The sequence below is a fragment of the Rhinolophus ferrumequinum genome, chromosome 27, assembly GCF_004115265.2.
Source record: "Rhinolophus ferrumequinum isolate MPI-CBG mRhiFer1 chromosome 27, mRhiFer1_v1.p, whole genome shotgun sequence".
In the NCBI taxonomy this organism is placed as follows: domain Eukaryota; kingdom Metazoa; phylum Chordata; class Mammalia; order Chiroptera; family Rhinolophidae; genus Rhinolophus; species Rhinolophus ferrumequinum.
In genome coordinates this window covers 27,489,477-27,513,498 of record NC_046310.1, presented here as the reverse complement: position 1 = coordinate 27,513,498, position 24,022 = coordinate 27,489,477, and the positions used below count along the sequence as shown (strand labels likewise).

General features: G+C 42.6%; 1 pseudogene; it reads right to left on the bottom strand.

Annotated features, from left to right (window-relative positions):
- Window positions 1-2,021: 2,021 nt before the first annotated feature.
- On the bottom strand, window positions 2,022-23,004 carry LOC117018508 (uncharacterized; annotated as a pseudogene).
- Between the last annotated feature and the right edge of the window lie 1,018 nt (window positions 23,005-24,022).

Sequence of the window (24,022 nt, the reverse complement as noted above, 5' to 3'; positions counted from 1 at the left end):
CACCAGAACCAAACTGTAACCATAATCTTAGCCTTAACCCCTAACTCAGCACCACATTCCACCTCAGCCCCAACCCTAGCCTGTGGGGCACTAATAGCCCCTAACCAGTCAAATCAGAAGTAGGTCACAAAAACAGAACATGCAGATCTATGTCCCTTATAGAGATGTAATAACGTTCCATGAAACAGGACTATGAAACCAACTGCACACTAAAATAATCATGCACCGTAAGCAACTGTGTTTACACCAGAAACTCACAGGTTGTTCAACGAACTTAAATCAACCACGGAATACCCAACAACAGTATGAAGGAAAACACATGATCACAAAAAGCTTTTCACAAAACCCAATGCTATTTCATGATCGAAACACTCAAGAAAGTAGGGATAAAAGGAAGTTTCTCCAACGTGATCAAGAACATTAGGCGATACTGAAGCAAGTTGCTTCATGGCTCCTTGGTTAAGACGACAGGTTTACTCCTGAAATCAGGAACAAAACCAGGATGCTGGCTTTCACCACTCTTATTCAATAATGTACCGGAAGCTCGATCCAGAGCAATTAGGAAACGAACGAGAGGCTTCCTGTGAAAGGAAAAACTGAAACTGTCTATTCACAGATGACACGTCACATCTTACATACATAACTTCCCAAAAAATAAACAAAAAATTATTACTAGTAAAGTAATTCAAAGTTAAATGACAAAATATCAATACACAGAAATCTGTTTTATTTGTATATACTAGCAAGGAATAATCTAAAAAAGAATTTAAGAATACAATTCCATTTTACATAACATCAACATTGATAAAATACTTAGGAATAGTTTTAATAAAAGTGCAAGGCTTTACACTGAAAATTACAAAACATAATGTCTTTCTTTGCTGAAAGAAATTAAAGAAACCTACCTAAGTAAATGTGAGGCCATCCCACGGTGATGGAAATTGTTAGGACGGCAACAGAACAGACGCGATGTAAGGATTCAGGGTCATTCCTGTGAAAAGGCCCCAAGGCCTTTGTGGAAAAACGCACAAGCTGATCCTAATATTCATAGCAAATTTCCAGGGAAGAAAAGAGCCATAAGGATCTTCAAAAACCAAATCAAGTTGGAGGCTCACCCTTCCCAAACGTAATTCGTAATTAGTACAAAGCCACAGTAAGGAAAACATGGTGACACTGGCATAGAGATATACACAGAGACCAATGGAATTGTATTGAGGGCCCAGAAATAAACCCGTCCGTCTAAGTCAGTAGAGGTTTTTTTTTAACACTCACATTTAACTTATCATTGTCATTTACAGCTTTATTTTATAAAACACAGAAAGATGTTTTTTTCCTTTTTTTTTTTTTCATTTTTTTTTTTTTTGGTAAGGAGGGCGCTGCTCACAGTGGCCCATGTGGGGATTGAACCGGCAACCTCGGTGTTAGCAGCACCACGCTCTAGCCAAGTGAGCTAACAGGCCACTCCCAGAAAGACATTCTTAAAAGTGTTTTATCACCGGAATTTAAACACTAGAAACATTAGTTTTGTAAGTGTAATTTGTATAAATTACAATTAAATAATTGGAGTTTTTTTTTCAGTGTGGTTACTATACAATGAAATAAATGGCAAAAGGACTTAATAGCAATATTTTGTTATCTATGTATTATCAGATACTTTAGGACCTAAACCAAGATTCTGAGTATTCAGACTTCTTTTGTTGTGTTTCATATTTAAATACCTCCTTACCTGTATTCTGAGTCAAGTCACTTGATCAAAAGGTGTGATTTGGGATGGCATATCGTTTGATACCAAAGGTTTTCCTATCTACAGTTACCACCTTCAAGGAATTGACATTACAAGGCCGAAGTAATCTGCTGGGTCACTTTTTCGAACACTATGCAAAAAATTGTGGGAACACCTTGGAAAGTCAAACAGATACCCCCAAAATGGGACAGTCATGCATGGTCCTGTAAAGTATGTTAAGTTTTCCCCCACCTAAAAGTTAAGCAATAAAATATATGAACTACAGTTGACTTGGTTTCAGGAGAAGCACATTTGAGGATTTACATTTGTGTTCTCATCTTCAGTCTTTTCCAGGGATTCTGTAGGCCACCATGCTATTTACTCTGGATTGTGGTAGTGAGGCAGGAAGGCAGACTTGCTCACAACTGGTAATCAACTGTAGTCCTCACTCTTCCCATTTTTCAGGCACAACCTAATATTTGTATAAATTAGTAGATCAAATGAACAAGAAACTTCCAACAGTGGCAAGAATGTCATTGTAGCTGTGATCTGTCTGAACACAGAACGAATTTCATTTTGGAGAGCTTTCTGAGCCTTTTCTCTGAGTGTACTGTCATTTTTGGCAGTCTTGTCACAATCAATATCAAATTACCACCTTTTAAGGACCTCACCCCTTTCAATATTTGAGAGGACTGCCACCAGTTTCTGAACTGAACTCTTCTGTAATGCAATTTTTAGTTGTTCCACCACATTATTTAGGTATTTCATGAGTTCAGGATAAGTAGTTACAGGCAAGGTGAGCCCACATTTCTGCACTGGAGTAAAGGTTTCAGGTGAATATATGCCACCCATGTTATATCTAACATGTTGTTGATGTCAAATAAGAACTCAGCCACAGTTTTACCGCTCCCATGCAGGGTGGTGGCTGCCTGACCATGTCCAGACCCACAAAGGGCAGACAACAAGACATTGGGTAAAGAAGGGTTTTCCAACAAATGGTGCTGGGCAAATGGCCATCCAAATGAAAAGAAATTAAATTGGACCCCAACCTCATGCCACACACAAAACTTAAAATACATGAAGGGCTTAAATATAGGCAGTAAAAGTATAAACTCTCGAACAAAACATGGAGATACATTTTCAGGACCTTGGCTTAGCGATGGTTTCTTAGATATGACACCACATACAACAAAAGAAGGTAAATTGAACTTCCTCAAAATTTAAAACATACATGCATCAAAATAAGCAATCCAGAAAGTGAAAAGACACGCCATAAAATGGAACCAAATAGGTACACATTATATATCTGATAATAGTCTGTTATCCAGGAGACAAAGAACTTTTACAACTCAAGAACAAAAAATGACAAACGACTAAAATTGTAAAATAGACTTGAATAGAACCTTCTCCAGATGAGACCTGCAAATAGTCAACAGGCACAGTAAGATGTTCCACATCCTCAGTCCTGATGCAAATGCAAATGAAAACCACAGTGTGATACCCCTCACATGTACCAGAAGGGCTATAATCCAGAAACTAAAACTAACAAACGGCAGCAACAATGTAGAGAAATTAGAACCCTTAAACACTGAACATGAAAAATCATAATGGTGTGGCCTCTGCATACAACACTTTGAAATTTCCTCCCCACAATGAATGCCCATGTGGCTCAACAGATCCACTTCTAGAAATATACCCCCAAAATTGAAAACAGGTGTTAAAGGGTGTTGCATGAATCCACAGAAGCGCTGTTCACAATAGCAGAGACATAAACAATTCAAATGTCCATCTTAATCAGCAGTGAAAACTAAGTGACCAATCGTGCAGCTACACCAGGATTCTTTTTCTTTTAAAAAAAAGATTTTTATTGGGGAGGGGGAACAGGACTTTATTGAGGAACAGTGTGTACTTCCAGGACTTTTTTCCAAGTCAAGTTGTTGGCCTTTCAGTCTTAGTTGTGGAGGGCGCAGCTCAGCTCCAGGTCCAGTTGCCATTACTAGTTGCAGGGGGCACAGCCCACCATCCCTTGTGGGAGTCGAACCGGCAACCTTGTGGTTGAGAGGATGCACTCCAACCAACTGAGCCATCCGGGAGCTCAGCTGCAAAGCTCAAGGTGCCGTGTTCAATTTTAGTTGCAGGGGGCACTGCCCACCATCTCTTGCAGGAATCAAGGAATTGAACTGGCAACCTTGTGGTTGAGGGCCCGTGCTCCAACCAACTGAGCCATTGGGGAAGCAGCTCAGCTCAAGGTGCCCTGTTCAGTCTTAGTTGCAGGGGGCGCAGCACACCATCCCTTGTGGGACTCAAGGAGTTGAACCGGCAACCTTGTGGTTGAAAGCCCACTGGCCCACGTGGGAATCGAACCGGCAGCCTTCGGAGTTAGGAGCACAGAGCTCCAACCGCCTGAGCCACCGGACTGGCCCCTACACCAGGATTCTTTAGCTTGATGCAATTATGAACATATTTCATAATTTCTAGAAATACGTTTCCTCTTAGCACAAAAATTTTAATGTGGCAGAAGACATGTTTACTAATACTCCCAAATAAATTTAGTTCATCTACAATAAATAGCAAAAAGTTGATAAATCATTGCTCCGTAATTAGTGTTTCACTATTCTCCTATTTGGAAATGCTCTAGACATTCAATAACTATGCATCATTTAATTTATATGATAAAACTTTAAAGTCTCCAATCACCAAAGACACCTAGAATATATTTTTAATGTATACATACAATGTAATTATCACTTAAAAGTTTACCTAAATATCTTTTATTTTAATTGTAGCTATTTTATATAGTAGTTAAAACTTTGTTATTTCAAAGTCAGTAATTACCAAAGCTATTTTCTTGATATATTTTTAACAGATAACTGATTTTTATAAACCCAGTTAGAAAAAATTGTATTTTATGCTGGTAATTTTCAAACGCATGACTGTGTAATCAAACCAAACTAAAACCAGCTTTAATATCAAATATTTCACCAGATCATAAAGTATTTGGGTTAGTTTGTATTTTATTTCTTACTTTATATAAGCCAATCAAATATCACAAACTGGTAACACCATCCGGAGCTACAAAACATCTTACCACACACAAACACAAACTGGTTTCACACAGAGATCACAAATTAACAGAATTGGTAATAACTATAGAGAACACACAAGATGTTTTACCAAGGAAACAGCTGGTTGTCACAAGAGCTCTATAACACAATGTAAATTTATAAGTTTTCCCCATTCCAAGGACCCATCATCTGTACATGGACAGTGAGGTCTAAATAGTGAGACACCAAGCAGCCTCTTTACAGCTCAGGACAGGAAGCCAGAGGCCCCTCCACACCGAGTGCAGAGGAAGCAGCCCTCCCACAGCCAAAGGGTCACCCCCAAAGACAGTCAGAGAAAGCACAGACCTTCCTCACACAGGCAGTAGGGATGGTGGGGTGGACAGGGTGTCTCAGGTCTCCCACAAAATGTGAGGCACCTCCAGCCCCAAACCCACTAATCTGTGGCCCTGAGCAGGTGCTACTGGACCAGGATCTGACCAGCACTAACGGGTGAGGAAGGCTGGGGGGACAGATGGCCCTTATGGGCAGAGGCCCCTCAGAACACACTCCCATGGGAGCTGGCACAGCCAGGCAGAGGCGCACTGGGGACCCCAGCTTCTCCCACTGGCCACCAGGCTCAATGGAGCAAGTGCACCTGGCCGATGGTGGGGACCGGAGAGGATTAGCTTCCTGGGTCACAAAGCGAAGCTCCCGGGACACAGAACGAGAAGGAAAGAAAAACCTCAAGAGATTTTTAGAGAGGGTCCCACAGCAAAGTTTGTCCCCGCAGACGCCGATTTGGAGAGAACCGCTTAACTCCCCAGCCTGTGGGGCCCGCTCCAACGACAGGCTTACGGGAGCCTGTGCCTGTGTTCTGTCCCTGTGGGAGTTCCTTCTTAGGGCAAAAGACACGCAAGACACAGACACAGGAAACAACGAACATCTCTCGGAGGAAAGAATAAAAACCCTAGAGTCTCTAGGGGCAAGACGTTCACAAATATTTTTTTTCTGCAAATCTAAAATCAGAAAGCAGACAAAGGCCGCACACCTGTTCTAACTTCCACCCAACCCCACCAGACAGAGACCAGGAATTGTAACACATGTGCACCTAGAATTCATAGAAGCATGACATTTCCAAAGACAGTGAGGAGAAATCAGGTAAATATGTCATTTTAGACTAGGGTGGGAGTGGGCTCTTAGATTTTGGATGAAGAATGGGAGATTTACAGGTAATTCAGGAAAAGCTCAACACACGTGGCAGGTAAAGTTTTGTGCGGCTCCTGCATGGAGTCTTCCCGTCTACTGCTAAGGGGATTGTGCTCAGGGTTTTATTTGTGCTTCACAGTCTTTAAGGAGGCAGAAAAAGGGGAGCCAGGCTGGAAGAGGGAGGCTTGTGTTGTTAAAACTGCCCCTTTTGAAATTTTTATGTTGTTTAGCTCAGCGGGTCTGGGGCAGTCATGGACTGTTTTTACATTTCAGATTTACTCAACACAGGACCAGGGGCAGATGCTGAGACTTTCTAATTTCTATCAGAATGAAAAATCAGTATTGATTTTTGTCAAGTTTCTTATTGGTTATTAAATCCTTTAAAATATGTTTCAACATACCAGTTCTCTAAATCTTAAACCTCCAGAAAGACTTTTAACATTTGCACATCTCTTGATATTCCCTTCTGACTTTTTTAAACTTAATATTGATATTAACATCTGATAGGACCCAAAAAGCTGAATAACTCATTGAAAAGATTAAGAATAGTTAAATTTCCTTGTATTAATTTGTACTGAAAATGCGGTCTTTCTCTAGAGTCCAATCAAACAGATTTTTGTCATAAGAGTTCTCTAACACATTTTCCAATTTAGAAGTTTTTCCAATTCAAAGGATCCATACTCTGGCCACTGATGGTAGGATTTTAATAGCTACTCAAACCAAAAAGCCTTTTTACAGCTTAACCAAGGAAGCCAAAGGCTTTCTGTCACTGTGGTATTTCCTTGTCAGGACAAATGACACAAGGGACATAGAGACACAAAAAATGACCATCTCTGGGAAGGAAGATTCAATAAAGAAAACCTGTGAGTCGATACTCCTGAGAAGCTAGCCTCACAAACATGTTTTTCCTGCCAATCAACATGTAGAAGAGGAAAAGGACACACCGCACTTCTAAATTCTCCCAAACCCCGCAGAAATAGACCAGGAAGGCTGACAGAGTGAATAAAAACACCGTTCACCTCTGCCAGCAGATGTCCTTGTCAGCTGCAGCGGCTGCCAGGAGCCAGCAGTGCCCTGGCCATTAATTCTCCTCGCAGGCTCCCCCAATACTGTGGGGGCTTAACAATTATTCCTTTTGCTCTAACCTAGTAAGTGTGTTATCGGAGAGCAGGTCAGAGTCATCACAGGAAGGCATTCCAGGATGTAGGAACAACTCGTTGTGAACAAAGGCAAGCAGGCCAAGGATTTATTAAAAGAAAATATATCCACAAAACGAAAGAGCGGACAAACCCAGGAGTAAGAGCAACTGTGCTGCTTCAGCCTGAAACATCAAACTATACATTCTTTTCTAGTGTACACAGAACACTCTCAAGGATAGACCATATATTGGGACATAAAATCAACCTCAGCAAATTTAAGAAGATTGAAATCATACCAAGCATATTCTCTGATCACAAGGCTTTGAAATTGGATATCAACTGCAAAAAGAAAGCAGGAAAAAACACAAAGACATGGAAATTAAACAACATACTTTTAAAGAATGACGGGGTCACAAGAGAAACAAGAGGAGAGATCAAAAGATACATAGAAACAAATGACAATGAAAATACATCCTACCAAAATTTTTGGGATGCGGCGAAAGCAGTTTTAAGAGGGAAATTTATATCATTACAAGCCTATCTCAAGAAACAAGAAAAATCCCAAATAAATAACCTCATGTTACACCTTAAAGAACTAGAAAAAGAAGAACAAATGAAACCCAAGTTCAGCAGAAGAAAGGAAATAACAAAAATCAGAGCAGAACTAAATGAAATAGAGAACAAAAAGACAATAGAAAAAATTAATGTGACAAAGAGCTTGTTCTTTGAAAAGATTAACAAAATTGACAAACCCTTGGCTAGACTCACTAAGATAAAAAGAGAGAAATAATTAACAAAATCAGAAATGAAAAAAGGGAAGTTATCACGGACACCACAGAAATACAAAGGATCATCCAAGAATACTATGAAGGACTATATACCACCAAATTCAATAACCTAGAAGAAATGGACAAGTTCTTAGAAACATATAGCCTTCCTAAGCTGAACCATGAAGAACTGGAAAATCTAAACAGACCGATATCACCAGTAACGAAATTGAATCAGTCATCCAAAACCTTCCCAAAAGCAAAAGTCCGGGACCAGATGGCTTCACTAGTGAATTCTACCAAACCTTCAAAGAGGATCTAATACCAGTCCTGCTCAAACTCTTGCAAAAAATTGAAGAGACAGTACTCCCTAACTCATTTTATGAGGCCAACATTACCCTGATACCAAAACCTGGTAAGGACAACACAAAAAAAGAAAACTACAGACCAATATCTCTGATTGAATACAGATGCAAAAATCCTGAACAAAATTCTAGCAAATCGAATACAACAAAGCATTAAAAAGATTATTCATCACGACCAAGTGGGGTTCATCCCCGGGGCACAAGGATGGTTCAACATCCGCAAATCCATCAATGTGATACATCACATAAACAAAATAAAGGACAAAAATCATATGATTATATGACAAAAATCAATTGATAAATTGATGCAGAAAAAGCATTTGACAAGATACAACATCCATTTATGATTAAAACACTTAATAAAATAGGTATAGAAGGAAAATACCTTCACATAATAAAGGCCATATATGACAAACCCTCAGCTAATCTCATAATTAATGATGAAAAACTGAAGCCCTTTGCTCTACGTTCAGGAACACGACAGGGCTGTCCCCTATCACCTCTGCTTTTCAACATAGTGTTGTAAGTCCTTACCAGAGCTATCAGGCAAGAGAAAGAAATAAAAGGCATCCAAATTGGGAATGAAGAAGTTAAATTGTCACTCTTTGCAGATGACATGATGCTATATATAGAAAAACCTAAAGACTCCACCAAAAAGCTATTAGAAACAATCAACGAATACAGTAAAGTTGCCGGCTACAAAATCAACGTACAAAAGTCCATTGTATTCCTATACACTAACAATGAAATCTCAGAAAAAGAAATACAAAAAACAATTCCTTTTGCAATTGCAGCAAAGAGAATAAAATACCTAGGAATAAACTTAACCAAGGATGTTAAAGACCTATATGCTGAAAACTATAAGACATTTTTAAAAGAAATTGAAGAAGACACCAAGAAATGGAAAGCTCATGGATTGGAAGAATCAACATAGTTAAAATGGCCATATTACCCAAAGCAATATACAGATTTAATGCAAAATCCCAATGGCATTTTTTAAAGATAGAACAAAAACTCATCAGATTTGTTTGGAATCACAAAAGACCCTGAATAGCCAAAACAATCTTAAGAAAAAAGAACAATACTGGAGGTATCGCACTCCCTGACTTTAGCTTGTACTACAGGGCTACAATAACCAAAACAGCATGGTATTGGCAGAAAAACAGACACATAGACCAATGGAATAGAATTGAGAACCCAGAACTAAAACCACATAAATATGGACAGACAGTTTTGGACAAAGAAGTAAAAAAACATACAATGGAGAAAAGACAGCCTCTTCAATAAATGGTGCTGGGATAATTGGATAGCCACATGCAAAAGAATTAAACTGGACTGCTATCTGTCACCATGTACCAAAATTAATTCAAAATGGATCAAAGACTTAAGCATAGGACCTGACACAATAAACTGCACAGAAGAAAATATAGGTACTAAACTTATGGACCTTGGGTTCAAAGAACATTTTATGAATTTGACTCCAAAGGCAATGGAAGTAAAAGTTGAAATAAATGAATGGGACTATATCAAACTTAAAAGCTTCTGCACAGCAAAAGAAACCATCAACAAAATAAAGAGGCAACCAAGAGAATGGGATAAGATTTTTGCAAACAGTACCTCCTATAAGGGGCTAATATCCAAAATATACAAGGAACTCATGAAACTCAACAACAAAAAAACAAACAACCCAATTGAAAAATGGGCAGAGGACCTAAAGAGACATTTCTCCAAAGAGGACATACAAATGGCAAATAGACATATGAAGAAATGCTCAACATCACAAATCACCAGAGAAATGCAAATAAAAACCACAATGAGATATCACCTCACTCCAGTCAGAATGGCTATCATCAACAAGACAAATGGTAAAAAGTGTTGGAGAGGCTGTGGAGAAAAAGGAACCCTCATACACTGTTGGTGGGAATGCAGACTGGTGCAGCTGTTATGGAAGGTAGTGTGGAGGTTCCTCAAACAATTACGAATAGAATTACCATATGACTCAGCAATCCCTCTCCTGGGTATCTACCCAAAAAATTTGAAAGCATTTATACATAAAGACACGTGTGCTCCATTGTTCATTGCAGCTTTATTTACTGTGGTCAAGACGTGGAAACAACCACAATGTCCTTCGATAGATGAATGGATAAAGAAGTTGTGGTATATATACACAGTGGAATACTATTCGGCGGTAAGAAAAGATGATATGGGAGCATTTGTGACAACATGGATGGATCTTGAGAGTATGATGCTAAGTGAAATAGTCAGACAGAAAAAGCAGAGAACCATATGATTTCACTGATATGTGGTATATAAACCAAAAACAAGAGAACAAGACAAACAAATGAGAAACAAAAACTCATAGACACAGACAACAGTTTAGTGGTTACCAGAGGGTAAGGGGGGCAGGGGGTGGGAGGTGAGGGTAAGGGGATCAAATATATGGTGATGGAAGGAGAACTGACTCCGGGTGGTGAACACACAATGGGATTTATAGATGATGTGATACAGAATTGTACACCGGAAATCTATGTAATTTTGCTAACAATTGTCACCCCAATAAACTTGAAAAAAAAGAGCAACTGTGCTGGAACAAAGAAAATTTAGGATTATATTTGAAAGAGGGCGGGAAACATTCAAGGGTGGAGTCACAGGTGATCCCAGGGTGTTCCCAGGGTGTGTCTTTGCTGAGGACTCCTTCCAATAGAGAGAGGGATTCCCTTGTAGGAACTGTCCTGGGGACACAGGGGTGGAGATTTTTCCCTGCCTGCAGTGCTAATAAATAGTGTTATAACCCATTACAATTAGCTGTAGCTGGACCTTTCCTTAGGAATGATCTCATCTCCTCTCTTTGTTTCTCCTCACGTGTTCCTTCCTTTCCTCCTCCCTCTCTCCTTGACCCTGTTCTCTCAGCCTATAACAACTTCTAGCTGAGCTAATCATAAAATTAACAGAATCAGACTAAGATAAAATCGAATTTTAACATATGCGCACGGGGAATTCACATACACGTAAAAATTTGTAAGACAACAAGGTAAGTAAGATTGGGTGCTTTGCAGGTAATTTAGGAAGAGTGGCACAGTCTCGGGAGTAAATTGTTGTTAGGCAACTCAGAAAATAATGGGACTTGGGAAGGGTGGTCAGCAGGCTCCACTGGGCGTCTTCCCACCTAATGCTAAAGAGTTTATGCCAAAGTTCCCTCCCTAAACCAGGTCTTTGCATCTGAATCTTAGGCAGGAAAGGGGGAGGGTCAAAGACTGTTTCTTAGTCTTTTGTTTCCCAAAAACCAGCTTAAAGTCAGTATGCCCACAGGCAAAACTTTTGGTCCTCTTCATTCCCGCCTTTGAAACTCATAAAAGTTTCACATCCAGCAGTTAAATTGGTAACTTGTTCCATATTTCATTGATCTAATCAGTCAGTCCTGAGACTATATACTCCCAAATCTCACCTTTTATTAAATAACTGATTACTTGCTTAGGTGGGGGAGAAAGAAACTTTATTCTCAAGCTTCTTCTGGCTACTCTAAAAATCAAATAGACACGAGACCAATTAGAAGAGAAAATAAGCAGATTTCATATATACATATGGAAACCCCACACATAGGAGAAAGTCAGAGATCCAAGATGCAGGAGAGGGAGAGAGACAGAAAAGGAACGTGGGTAGATAAGACATCCTAAGCTAGAGATGAAGGAAGGTTCCTAGTCAGACAAAGACGGGTGTTGACAGAGACTGGAGGTCAGAGAAGGATAGAAATAGATGGAGAATGTGGGGTGTGAGGTGTGGGGTGCTGAGCTGCTGCCAGCTCAATGTTGCCAACTGTGTGCGTGGCCTATGGGTTTGGGATTTCTTGGGGTGTCCTTGGCTGACTCCGCACTGTGTTCCCAGATCTTCCACGTAAGTCTTTAGGCCCCCCAGGACTGAAGTTCCCACACCAGGCCAGTCCTGTGGACCTGAGTGGCCCCAGCCTTGGACAAGACACCTGATGCCAGGGAAAAGCTGAGGGACCCTACCCCAAATTACTGGACAGATCCAGCTACCACAGCTGTGCTGCGGGGCAGGGAGGCTGTTCCAGCAAAGCTGCCGGAGGAGCCTAAAGTAGTTTCGGAAATCAGATTGTTAGTGATAATGCATATAACATGTATTCTAGAAAAACAATAAATCGGGTGGCCGGGGACCAGGACTTTCAGCGTGAGAAAAAGGTGACACTGACATAGACGAAAGAAATGAGAAAATCCAACCACCAATTTGCAGGGAATAAAGGACAGAAAGGATATAAAAACATCAGCACAGAGACAGCTAATCTCAAATCCACGCAAGGAAAAACAAATAACCTGATTTCCTCAACAAATAAATTGCAAGGAAAAAGTTAAGAATTTAAGGATTAAAAAACACTTAAGATATACATCAGCCAAATTCAATACATAAATCTTAAGTGGAACGTCATTTAAATAAAGTATTCAAACAAATTTTGAGACAATCAGGAAAATTTGAACAGTTGGACATTTGAAGGTATTGTCAACAAATAAACATCCAGCCTGAGAGAAACCTTTTGAGTTTGTTTGAGCCAAACTGACAATTGCCAGGAAGCAAAATCTCAACGTATTGAGAAAATGCTCTGGAAAATGGCCATTTTGCCACTTATTTTATACATTAGAATCAAAGAAGGAAGGTTACATGCAATCCACTGGTTATAGATTGAGGGGGTGGAAGAAAGCAAAGTGGGGAAATCTCTGGGATTAGATAAAAAGCAAAATGGAGAGACACACACTTCTTTTACACCGGTGGGTACAGGATAGTTAACAGCATTTTACAGCACATAGAGATGGTATTTGGGGAACAAGATAACAATGAGAGATTTTGTAGTTTCCTGCTCTGGTGTGGTGGGTTGTGCCCCCTGGGGGGGTCCAGAAAAGGGAGTACTCTGACATTCCAAACTGTGTGTTATCTTAGATGCAAAACAGACAACCGACAAGCTCCCTTAAGGTAGAGACTGACGTTTGTCAAGGAAGCTACGGGCCAAGGAAGTGACTTCCCCCCATGGCCCACCTTAGTTAGGAATTTTTATGTTCAAGCCATCCTACGAGGTTATTTTCAGTCTCCAGAGCTTGTCAGGTTTAACGTGTGGCCCCTTTTCCATCCACATAATAAATTACCATTGTTTTTTTAGGTTGATAATTGTTTTGTGGTGATGTTAAAAAACAAACAAACAAACAAAAAACAGAGCCCTTATCTTTTACATACTGAAATATTTATGGATATTTTTTTAATTTGGTGCATTCACTTAAGTCTTTCTAGAATAGAAAATAACAGTGAAAAACTTCACACAGCCTCATACCCACTTGCAGGAAGCAGATAATAACCTGGGATTAGCGATTCAGCAGGCTAGTATATATGCACTAAATGACTTAAATTATATTTGTGAATTCCCCGAAGTAAAATATTGTAATGATGTAGGAATATTTTGCCTGTGAGTCCCCAAGTGATGTAGATGATGTTGGAACTGCGGGCAGTTTCTCGTGTGGGCCGGATCATGTCTCCTGAGACCGAAGAATGGAAACACAGACCAGGAGAGGCAGAGTTTTAAAAAGACAATAGTGTAATGAAAGCAGAGGTTCAGAGCTCCTGAGCGGGATGGGGTCCCGAATGGGGTGCCCAGTGAATGAGGCAAAAGCTCTTACTTTTATACCTTCCCTTGCCTGCTTGGGGGAGCAGAGCTGTTTGAAGAAGGGAACTTGTTTGAAGAAGGGAACTGGCGCCTTTTAATGAAATTCGTCTACCAAGTTTGTTCTGCTTGCCCATCCTGAAGGAATTAGCAAAGTAACCCAGTCTTATCTATCAGATCTGCTCCATTTGTCAGGCCAAAAGGAATTTTATGATTAACCTCAAGGCCTTATTACATTATGTCTTAGAGTGAGGAGTGATTTCAATACCTGGAGTTTTAGGATATGGCTGTCTTTGTTTATTCCACCAGGGATATGTCTCCCTAGGGATATGCTAGCTAACCTGTCTCAGTAACTTCTAGAACATTAGGTACAGTAACCTATTTTAAAAAGAACAATCTGGAGACACAGATAAGGCTCGCATGTCTGGCCACGGGAGAGAGCAGCTCTTCTTACTGTTCATTTCTTCTGGATTTTCTAAAATGAATGATTACTTTTCAAATCAAATAAAGTGCTAAAATGTAAACTATGCAACAGAGAGAGAGAAGAGAGAGAGAGAGAGAAAGAGAATCCTAATTTTTATCATTTGTTTTTCCCAGGTCTTTGTGACTGGAGGCATTCTTCCTGAGGACCAATTCATGTTGGATTACTCTGCTCACATACTACATTGGTTTCCTCGAAACACAGTATGGAAGCCATGCAGCGACATGCATGAACAAACAGCACACGTGGACAAGGCTCCTACTAAGCAGCGACCCCTGTGAAAGACCATCATGGAAATCAGAAGGCTTACTGTCATCGTTTTTACACATAACAATTGTAGCAGTAAAGCAAGCATAACAGAATAGCTGTGGGGGAGGAGGAAGGAGTAGGGGGGAGGGGACAGGCTTCCAATAAGGCAGTGGGATGCCCACCTGAGCCAGGTCCTGGCCCTGCCTAGGCCGTCCTTACCCCCTGCTGCTGTTTCCTCATGTGTGACATGGATGGAGTTGTTACAAGGGATACAAGGGAAAATATATGTGAACTTCCTGGAAGAGACCTTGGCAGTTAAGTGTGCAGAAACGTCAGCGATGAATGGGGTCTGGCCTTTTCTTCCAGCAGCAGGACAAGACCCCCCCCCCCCCCCCCCCCCGCCAAACTTTGAGGAGGTTTTTCTGCACACCAGCCCCACAGTACACCAGGTCATACTGACAACAATTGGGAGAGATCTCCAAGTAATTGCCAGTAACAAAGAAAGGTTCACAGAACCTGAAAGTAAACAATGTTTCCCGTAACTAAATCAATCATAGTGTAACAAGTCTGTACAGGCTATATTTTGATTTTACAATCCCATAGTGATGTGATACAATGTGTAGAGCCAGAAGCTGGAAGCCAGACTTCCGAAAAGAATTATACTATTAATAATTAGAACCCTAGAAATTTAAACCATGAATCGGGAAAGTAACATAAGCATGATCCCAGCTGAAATCCAACCTCCAATCATCATTACCTTTGCTTTTATAATTCATGGTCTTATTCAGGATTTAGTACATCACAATGAAGTGAGGGGATATTACATTTGATTTTTCCAAAACCTGTAATCCATAAAACAAGAACTTCAGTGCTTGTATAAAAATGGCAAGCGCTAGTTATAAATACCATTCAAAGACAAACAGAACAATTCTGTTTTAGAAACAATTAGATGATAAATGTCTCTATTTTAAAAAAAAGAAAATCGAACAAAATGAACATTCTATTTCCTTCCCTTATTATGCAGGTGAAAAATTACCTTTACCTCCATATCAGTTCACAGACCTCAAGCCCTGAAAACCGCAGAATCTTTCCAAGTGATCAGAACACACGTCCATCCCTGACTCCCCGCCACCTCGAAGCAAGCTTGCTAGTAAGACAAGATAGTGTGTTGGTAGGTAGACAGGGGCGTCCCTGGTGGAATAAACAAAAAGCAGGCACATCCTGAAACTCCAGGCCCTGGAATGTCTCCTTCACTCCAGGACAGAGACATGGGAATATGCCTTGAGGTTAATAGATAATCTCAAATCCCTTCTGGCTGGACAGAGGAGCAGATCTGATAGATAGGAATGGGTTGGTTACTTAATCCCTTCAGGATGAGGAAACAGGACAAACCTGATAGATGAATTCCATTAGAAGGCCCAGCCCCCTTCCCTAAGCAGGCAAGGGAAGGTATAAAAGTAAGAGTTTTGCCTCAGTGACTGCACACCCCCATTCGGGACCCCCTCCTGCTCAGGGGCTGCAACCTCTTCTCCTGCCTCTAATAAACTATCTTCCTTTACAGCTTTTTGCCTCTCCCTGGTGCGTGTGTCCATTCTTCAGCCTCACGAGACACGATCCCGGCCCACACCCAGAAACTGCCGGCAGATCCAACATCATTTACATCACTAGCATGTGGACACCAATGAGCGGACCTCTTTCCCTGTCAAGAGTCCCAGCCACACCCGCACCTGGGCCCAGTGGCACAGGACTTATGCTTCCTCGTCAGAGCTCCTAAGAAGCTGAGCTTCTGCTCCGTATCCTCTGTGACATCTGGATGGGGCTCCATGCCGTGGCTCATGCCAAAAAGACCTGCAGGGTCCAGAATGAGAGAACCTGGAACTAGAGCACAGCTCTTACTCTTTATTTCTGTATATCACCTGCAACGCCTCAGTCTACCATGTGGAATTACAGAAACGCACAGTTTTGAAGTCTTACCATGTCATCCGAACTAATCTCAACATATGCAGGGTTCCCCTCATTTTTTCTCTGAATTACTGACTCCACAGCTTTCCAAAGCCTGAGCCTGCCTGCTCTCTCACTTTTAAAGAATTACTTGAAAATGTAAAAAGCCAAAGTCTGAAACCAAGCATTCAAGGTCTTATTAACAGATTGAAGAGGCAGCCTGTATTTGCAAATGAAACATCACACAGGACTGTTTTCTGTAAGAGGTCCCCCCAAACACTCAGATGTGGGTATTTTAATAATCCTCACAGAGTAGGTTTCAATCATCATTAAAATAAAACTGTAATTCCAAATCACAGTGAAACGTTTTTATGTCAAAGGAAACTTATCAGTATTTGGAAATAAAGCAGTGAGAATAAACACATGTTCCCCCCGGTTAAAATCTGGGGGAGAACTACGGATGCAACCAGCTTAGGTGAGTCTGTGTTGTGGGAATCCGGTTACATGAAGGTCGAAAACGGACAATACACGTGTGTGCTGAGGTAGGATGGACCAGTGCTCACCCTCCCTCAGGCCTGGGTCCCACTTACAGGAGGGGGCATGACAGGCCCTGGGGCCGACTCCACTGCAGCTTGTTCTGGGTGTGCTTGGGCGTCGGGGGACGATGGACACCCACATACAAATGCACCAAGCTGCATGCGTGGTGAGTTACAGCTGAATTTCTGACAATCTGCAGAGCGCGTGGACGCACGTGCTGAAGTCACAGGGCAAGACTGGTAAATGAGCGACCACCTAGCATCCGTCTTGGGTTTCCCGCTCCCCTCCTGGCACAGCCAGTACGCCAGGCCGAGGCCCCACCCTCACTTGGACAGCTCACCTGCTGCTCTCTTCTGCCAACATCTGTCATACGGAGCCAGCAGGAGCCACTGCTAAAACACTGTCTCATCAAAACAACCTACCTGAGAAGTCACATTTTTACTACTATACCATTTCCCTGAAAATAAGACCTAGCCAGACAATCAGCTCTCATGCGTCTTTTGGAGCAAAAAATAGTAAAATAAGATTGGGTTTACATTTATTTTTGCTCCAAAAGACGCATGAGAGCTGATTGTCCGGCTAGGTCTTATTTTCAGAGAAACACGGTAGGAACAGATACAGAGCGTAGTCCCTATTCCTAAGAAGCAGAACACCCAACAGAGGAAGAGTGCTGATCCCCTTCCCCACCCTAATAACACGAGGACTGCCAGAAGGAGGACAGGGGTCAGAGGACGCAGCTCTGCAGCCAGACCCATGAGGTCCCCCGCAGAGCGGCTCCCACAGCAACAGCACTTTCGGGTAAGTGAAGAGCAGGGTCGCTGTCTCTGCAGTAGGTGTTGTATCCTCCCCCCTTGTCATGGGAACCACAGGACAAGCACAGGCTGGGATGCGGTGGGAAAAGGGTACAGTTCAGGCCGCGGCACAGTGGCAGCCGGGGCCTGAAGAGTGAGGGCCTGGGTGTCAGATGCAGGAGTCAGAGCTCACAGGGGCAGGCACTGGGAGGCCAGGGAGGTTCTCACCTCCGGAGCGATTTGCGGGGCACAGGTTAAGGCTGAAGGAAGTGCAGAGGGAGGCCCGGCGACATGCAGGCCAGCCATTGCAGCCTTCTCCCCACAGCTCCAAAACGCCCGCCATGAGAGCAAACTCTCCGGGGTACCTCCAGGGCACACAGCAAAGCGGTACGTACAGAGTGTCCACTGCAGCCGGAACAGAGCTCCCTGTCTCCAGACCGCTGAGATTCCCAGGACAGCTGACCCTCGAACAACGCCCAGCTTAGGGGTGCCCACACCTGCACAGTTGAAAATCTGCATATACATTTTGAGTGTCCCCCCAAAAAAATTAACTAGTCACAAAATTTCACCAAATTCCAAACTATATGAACTTATAAAGAAACCAAAAATTTAATTCCATATCCACAAAACTCAAGTGTTACTGGTAAGACTCTCTAAAGTGGCTCTAAAATTGCAAAGAAACATGTTGTAATGTAGGTGATTTGTCACCATCATCACTTGTCATCTCCCACATTCAGAATCTTACAGCCTTAAGATACTTCATGCAAACACTCTGTGGACAATCTCCACGTTGAGCAAATCCTGACATACAAGTGTACACAGCCCCCAGCACCAGCACCTGGGCTCCAGCCCTGCTCCTTCCTCAGAGCAGCCTTTGAAAGCCCAGACCAGCTCCCATTCAGTAAAAACAGACGCCCGCCTCACAACACAAGAATGCTGAGGTGTCCAAAATGACACAACAGCAGCTGCAAGGTCCAGCTGTTAATAGCTGAAGTCAGAAGACTGCTCACGGTCCTGAGTGTCCAGACCACTCCTCGACTTCCAGGGGGCCACTCAGCTCCCGTCTAGAGGGCCGGCTGACCACCACTCCCCTCTTCTGGCTGAGGCATGAATTTCCAGACTGTGGCCCACAATTGTAAGCCTTCTTCCCAGGGACTCTGCCCGGGGCTAGCCCCTTCATCTCCTCCCTCCCCCTGACCAACAGCAATGCAAATTCTTTCAAAACAACTGACGTCCTTTTACTTCTCCAAACTCTCTGTAACAAAAGGGCCCCAGGACCTGGTCCTTTTTCTGGCTATCATATGGCTCAATAAACCCTTTTTTTAATCCCCAGGAAAGCTTTCGGCCATGAAAATGATGAACATGTCTTTCCCCCACGATCACATTTTACACAAGGCAGGGATTACATTAATCCTGTGATCTGTCTGATATTGTTGCTCAAATATTAAAAATATTTGATATTTATACAGTCTCATGACTTATTTGTTGAGGAAAACAGGCTAAATGACTTAAAATAAGATAACTTGTGAAAGCCTTCTCATCCCTGGAATTTATCTAAAAGTAAACAATTTACAGGCATTACCTCTTTCAGTATTAACAAAAAGCCATCAAAACCTAAGAGAACTTTAACTCTCAGGGGACTTTATTCTCAGTTCAAGGACAGAGTGACAGGGCAGGCCGAGTGATAGGATGAATCAGAAAGCTGGATGAGGTCCGGACTGCTAGAACTCCCTAGGTCCTCTGTTCTCCAGAGGTACAGGTGGGAGGGGAGGGGGACAGGAGGGTGGTCTGGAAAGCCCAGGGCCCTCCCTCCCTTCACCAGCCCACCCACCGACTAGAAGTGAACAAGCCAGGACAACCGCTGGGAAGGCCAAGGCCCAGGGGCCTGGTCCCTGCAAAGAAAAGTACCCGCAGACTCCTGTCTGTCCCCAGACCCGGTGCTCCCTGGGCTCTCTGCAGTTACCTGGAAGGAGCCCCACCATGGAGCTGAGGGAGCCGGTGCCGCGGCCCAGATTTAGGACCGACAGCCTGGCTGCAGGTCTAGGGCCTCCATCATTTCCGAGCAGACGCAGGGAGCCCAGACGAGGATGTTGCCGTGCTTCCACGCCAAGTCCTTGTACACGTTTTCTTTGAATCCTTCAAGGTACTAATCTGCGCGGTGGAAGGCTGGGCAGCCTCTCCAGCAGTGGGGTCCGCACGCACTGCGCTTCCTTCAAATCTCCTAACAGCCCATCGCTGCCTCCACAGCACTCGCTGCAGAGCCCACCTCCGAGACCTCGCTCAGGCGGCACTGCGAGCAATGATTTTTAAAGAGCGAAGCGTATCACAGGTAAGAACAGAACAACAACAGTTCATAACATGTACTTGTTTCAAATTATGAATTGTGAGAATAATGCAGATGGAATGGTTTGTCCGGGTTCAGAAGGAAAAAAAAAAAACACAGTTAAATTTGAAATTCGATTATATCCATCCAGAAGTTTGTAATTTATAGTAGCAACTACATTCAAATGAACTTGAGATATCTAGAACTTTCTTAAACACCATTAAAGTGTGAATTCAATATGAGTAAAATTTGTCAACTTAGAAAGTCAACATTTTAGGATTAAAATGATCTCGAATACAGGTCTCCCTTCACAGGGATATGTCCACATATGGCAAAATCATTGAATGTAAACATGGTAAGAGAACTGACATGTCTAAAAAATCATTCTAATAGCAACCTCTCTTTGAATATTTCAAGTGCTACAGATCTTTTTTTTTTTAATCTTTAAAGCAACAAGTAATTGAAATTCAGGTAAACAACAAATATGACGAAGTTACTCATTGTTTATTTGAAATTCAAATGTGAGTGGTGTTCTATATTTTATCTGGCAACCCCACACCCCACACACACAAAAATGCCAGGCAGCAACCCATCCGTCTGCTGCTCTGGATCTTCTGATGTACAGATTTCAGGCAAAGATAATATCAGCAAAAGTATCTTACCCAACAGAACACATTGTGACAAAAATGTTATCATAACAAATAAAGAATCTGATTCAGGCTACCCCAATACCTGCTTTTGAACTTATAGGCTGTGCCACCTTTCCAGACCTTCAACAGTAAAAAGTACACTTCTTACTTTCTTCCCAACTGCCTTCAGGAATAATAAAGTACAATGTACTTTCATCTCACCATGGGGAAAATGATTTGTAGAGGTCTTATTCTTCCTAAAACTACACAAATATCTTTTGCAATTTTATACTTACTTCATGTAACTTTTTCAAACTAACGGTTTCCCTCACATAAAATGGTAACATTTTTCAAAATATCTCATAAATAGTTGGGAAAAAAAGGTAAACACATGACCTCACGAAGACTGACACAAAGACTGAAACAGGACAATTTCCATAATAACATAATTTTGTCATTACAAAGTTTATACTTGCTTTCCCCTCACAATCCTCTGGATTTCTAACATACCCCACTCACACAACTGGCAATTGTGCTGGGAGAGTTTTTCCCAGGAATGAAAATAAATGACCACGAATGAATCTCAGCTCTTTACACAAAATGTATGAAGGTTGGGGCTTTATACAAACGTCTTCACCACCAGGATTTTAGATCTGAATGTTCCATCACTAGGACAGTCCAATTATTAGATTTTTACCACCATTTGGTTTCAGAGTCTTTGTTAGGTTTTGGTCCAGGGCCAGTTAACTTAGCCAGATGGTATCAAGGGCTAATGAGGTAGATTTTAATCTTGGATAAGCCACTTGGTTCTGAGCTAAAGTCTACACTCCTAGTCTAGGCCAGGCACCTGAAAATTTAGGTCACTGCTTAAAAATGGAGTTGTGTTTCGGTGCTTCAGGGTCTGGTTATGAGAAGGCCTGGAACACACATCCTCCATGTGGGTCTGAAAGCCACCTTCCACCCAGGAGCCTACAGATGACATTTCATCGCTTTATGTCAATACCATCGTTCTATCTCCAGGAGGCAAACTCAGACTATATAGTGGGTATGTTTTATTTTCTACTCGGTACGATCACTGATTTTAAACTTCGCCTCATTTTGAAAATGTATTCCATCTGCAAAGGCTAGGGTTTTTTTTAGTAAAAATAGCTACAAACTTTTTACAGGCCTCACTGACCAGTCACAACCTCATTTTGGCTTCACCACATTTTACAGCAAATTGGGACTGAGTAGGTATTTTGCTCCAAATAGCATATCAATGTGTGAGGAGAGGGCTGGGATTCAAAAAAAAGAACTGCATGGCCAAAGTCCTATGTTCTTTGCACCACAACAAATGCACCTCTAAAAGTTCTCAAGGGAGCAATATTTTTTTAGCACATAACACGTTGTTGGTAAGTAATCTTTGCCCCAAATGACAGAATAACTAAGTATGGGGTAACCCTGCCTGTTGCAACTGGTGGGATGCATGTAACCATCTGTAGGGTCTGACTTTATTATTAATTTTGCCGGGAACTCTGACACTCCCCTCACGCTGGACACAATCACTGCCCATTACTGACCAGTGACGTGATCTGTCGTAATGCCACTCTCACGCTGCTCCTTCCCAAACCCACGCCAGACCCAGCCAGGAAGGCCAGCGCAAGCAGCAGCCAGCACCACGTCTCATGATTGGCACCTGGAGGTCAGCAGAGCAGGAAGCCATGATCATGGGGGTGACGACTCGATCCTGTAGGTTTGTCAGACTACACAGCCAGGGCCACGTTCCAAGGTGAATGTCACTTCTAAAGGGAACAAGTAATTCACGTGCAAGATGAACTGGGGAAAAGGACTTGTCATGCGGGGACTCAGCTCCTGCTCCCCTCACAAGAACGCAGGACATCGCTAGGCCTAAAAGGAACACCCACGGAGCCACAGATAGGGGAGTCACCAGTGTATTCTTGATGGCGGCTGGGTTGGAGACACAGGAAGCAGGAGCCACATGATCCGCAATCTGCCCTCCACTTCTCTGCCAACCAACCCACTCCACTTACTAGCTGCAATCCGCCAACCAACCGACCAATCAACTCCCTAGCGAAGCCACAGCAGTTATATTAGTGGCTAATGGATAACTGGGTACAACTGATGGCCACCCAGCCACAGCGCATGGCCATCGGATTACAGCTGATGGCAATCTAATAACCGAACCAGCATCTTTCCACGTGAGGCCGAGAGCCTGGAAACTGCTGTCTGGGACTCTGTCCCCACAGGACCCCAAACCACACCACCTGCCGGAGGAAGAAATGTCGACTTCTCATCTTCATCACCTGAACTCTTACAAGACATGCAGAGGGGTGTTTTTCAAATACTTCAAATGCTGCCATGTACACACATTCCTGGGCTTGACAAAAACCCGACCAGTGGAACAGGTTAGATGGAGACGTTTCTACCCAACACACAGAAAAGCCTTCTTACATCTGGAACTGCAAACACTGGAATGTTCTCAGCCAGAGTCCCACCCCAGGGAAGTGCCAGGTACAAGCAGGAGGGTCCAGGGCCTGAACGGACTCAGGAGCTGAAGCCTCAGGAGCTGAAACCCTCACAGTGGAGGTCGTCTGTCACCCGAGGGCATGGCTCTAGTCCAAGCTCAGGGAGGAGTTCAGAGTTATTGCAGGAAACTGACTTTGCTGGTTTCTAAGTGGCAATGAACTCAACACAGAGAACTGTTTACTTAAGCTACTCATTTGCTGAAAAGAGCTACGAAAAAGGAACGTGAATAAAGGAGGCCAAATAAGTCCCACCAAGGACTTAGGCACCAAATAAGTCCCACCCAGCACCTCGGTGCAAAATAAGTCCCACGCACACCACCAGCGCCAAATAAGTCCCACCCAATACCTGGGCGTGAAATGTCATACCCATCAGACGGTCGTGATTTATGTCACACCCACCACATGGGAGTGAAATATGTCTCACTCATCGCTTGGGGGTGAAATATGTCACACCAACCACATGGGCGTGAAATATGTCTCACTCATTACACAGGCGTGAAATATGTTAGTTATCACACGGACGTAAAAAATGTCACTTATCACAAGGTGTGAAAAATATGTCACTTAGCACACAGGCATGTGATAACACTAACCCTAACCACCCTAACCGTAACCCTAAAACTATAAAACCCAAAAACCCTAA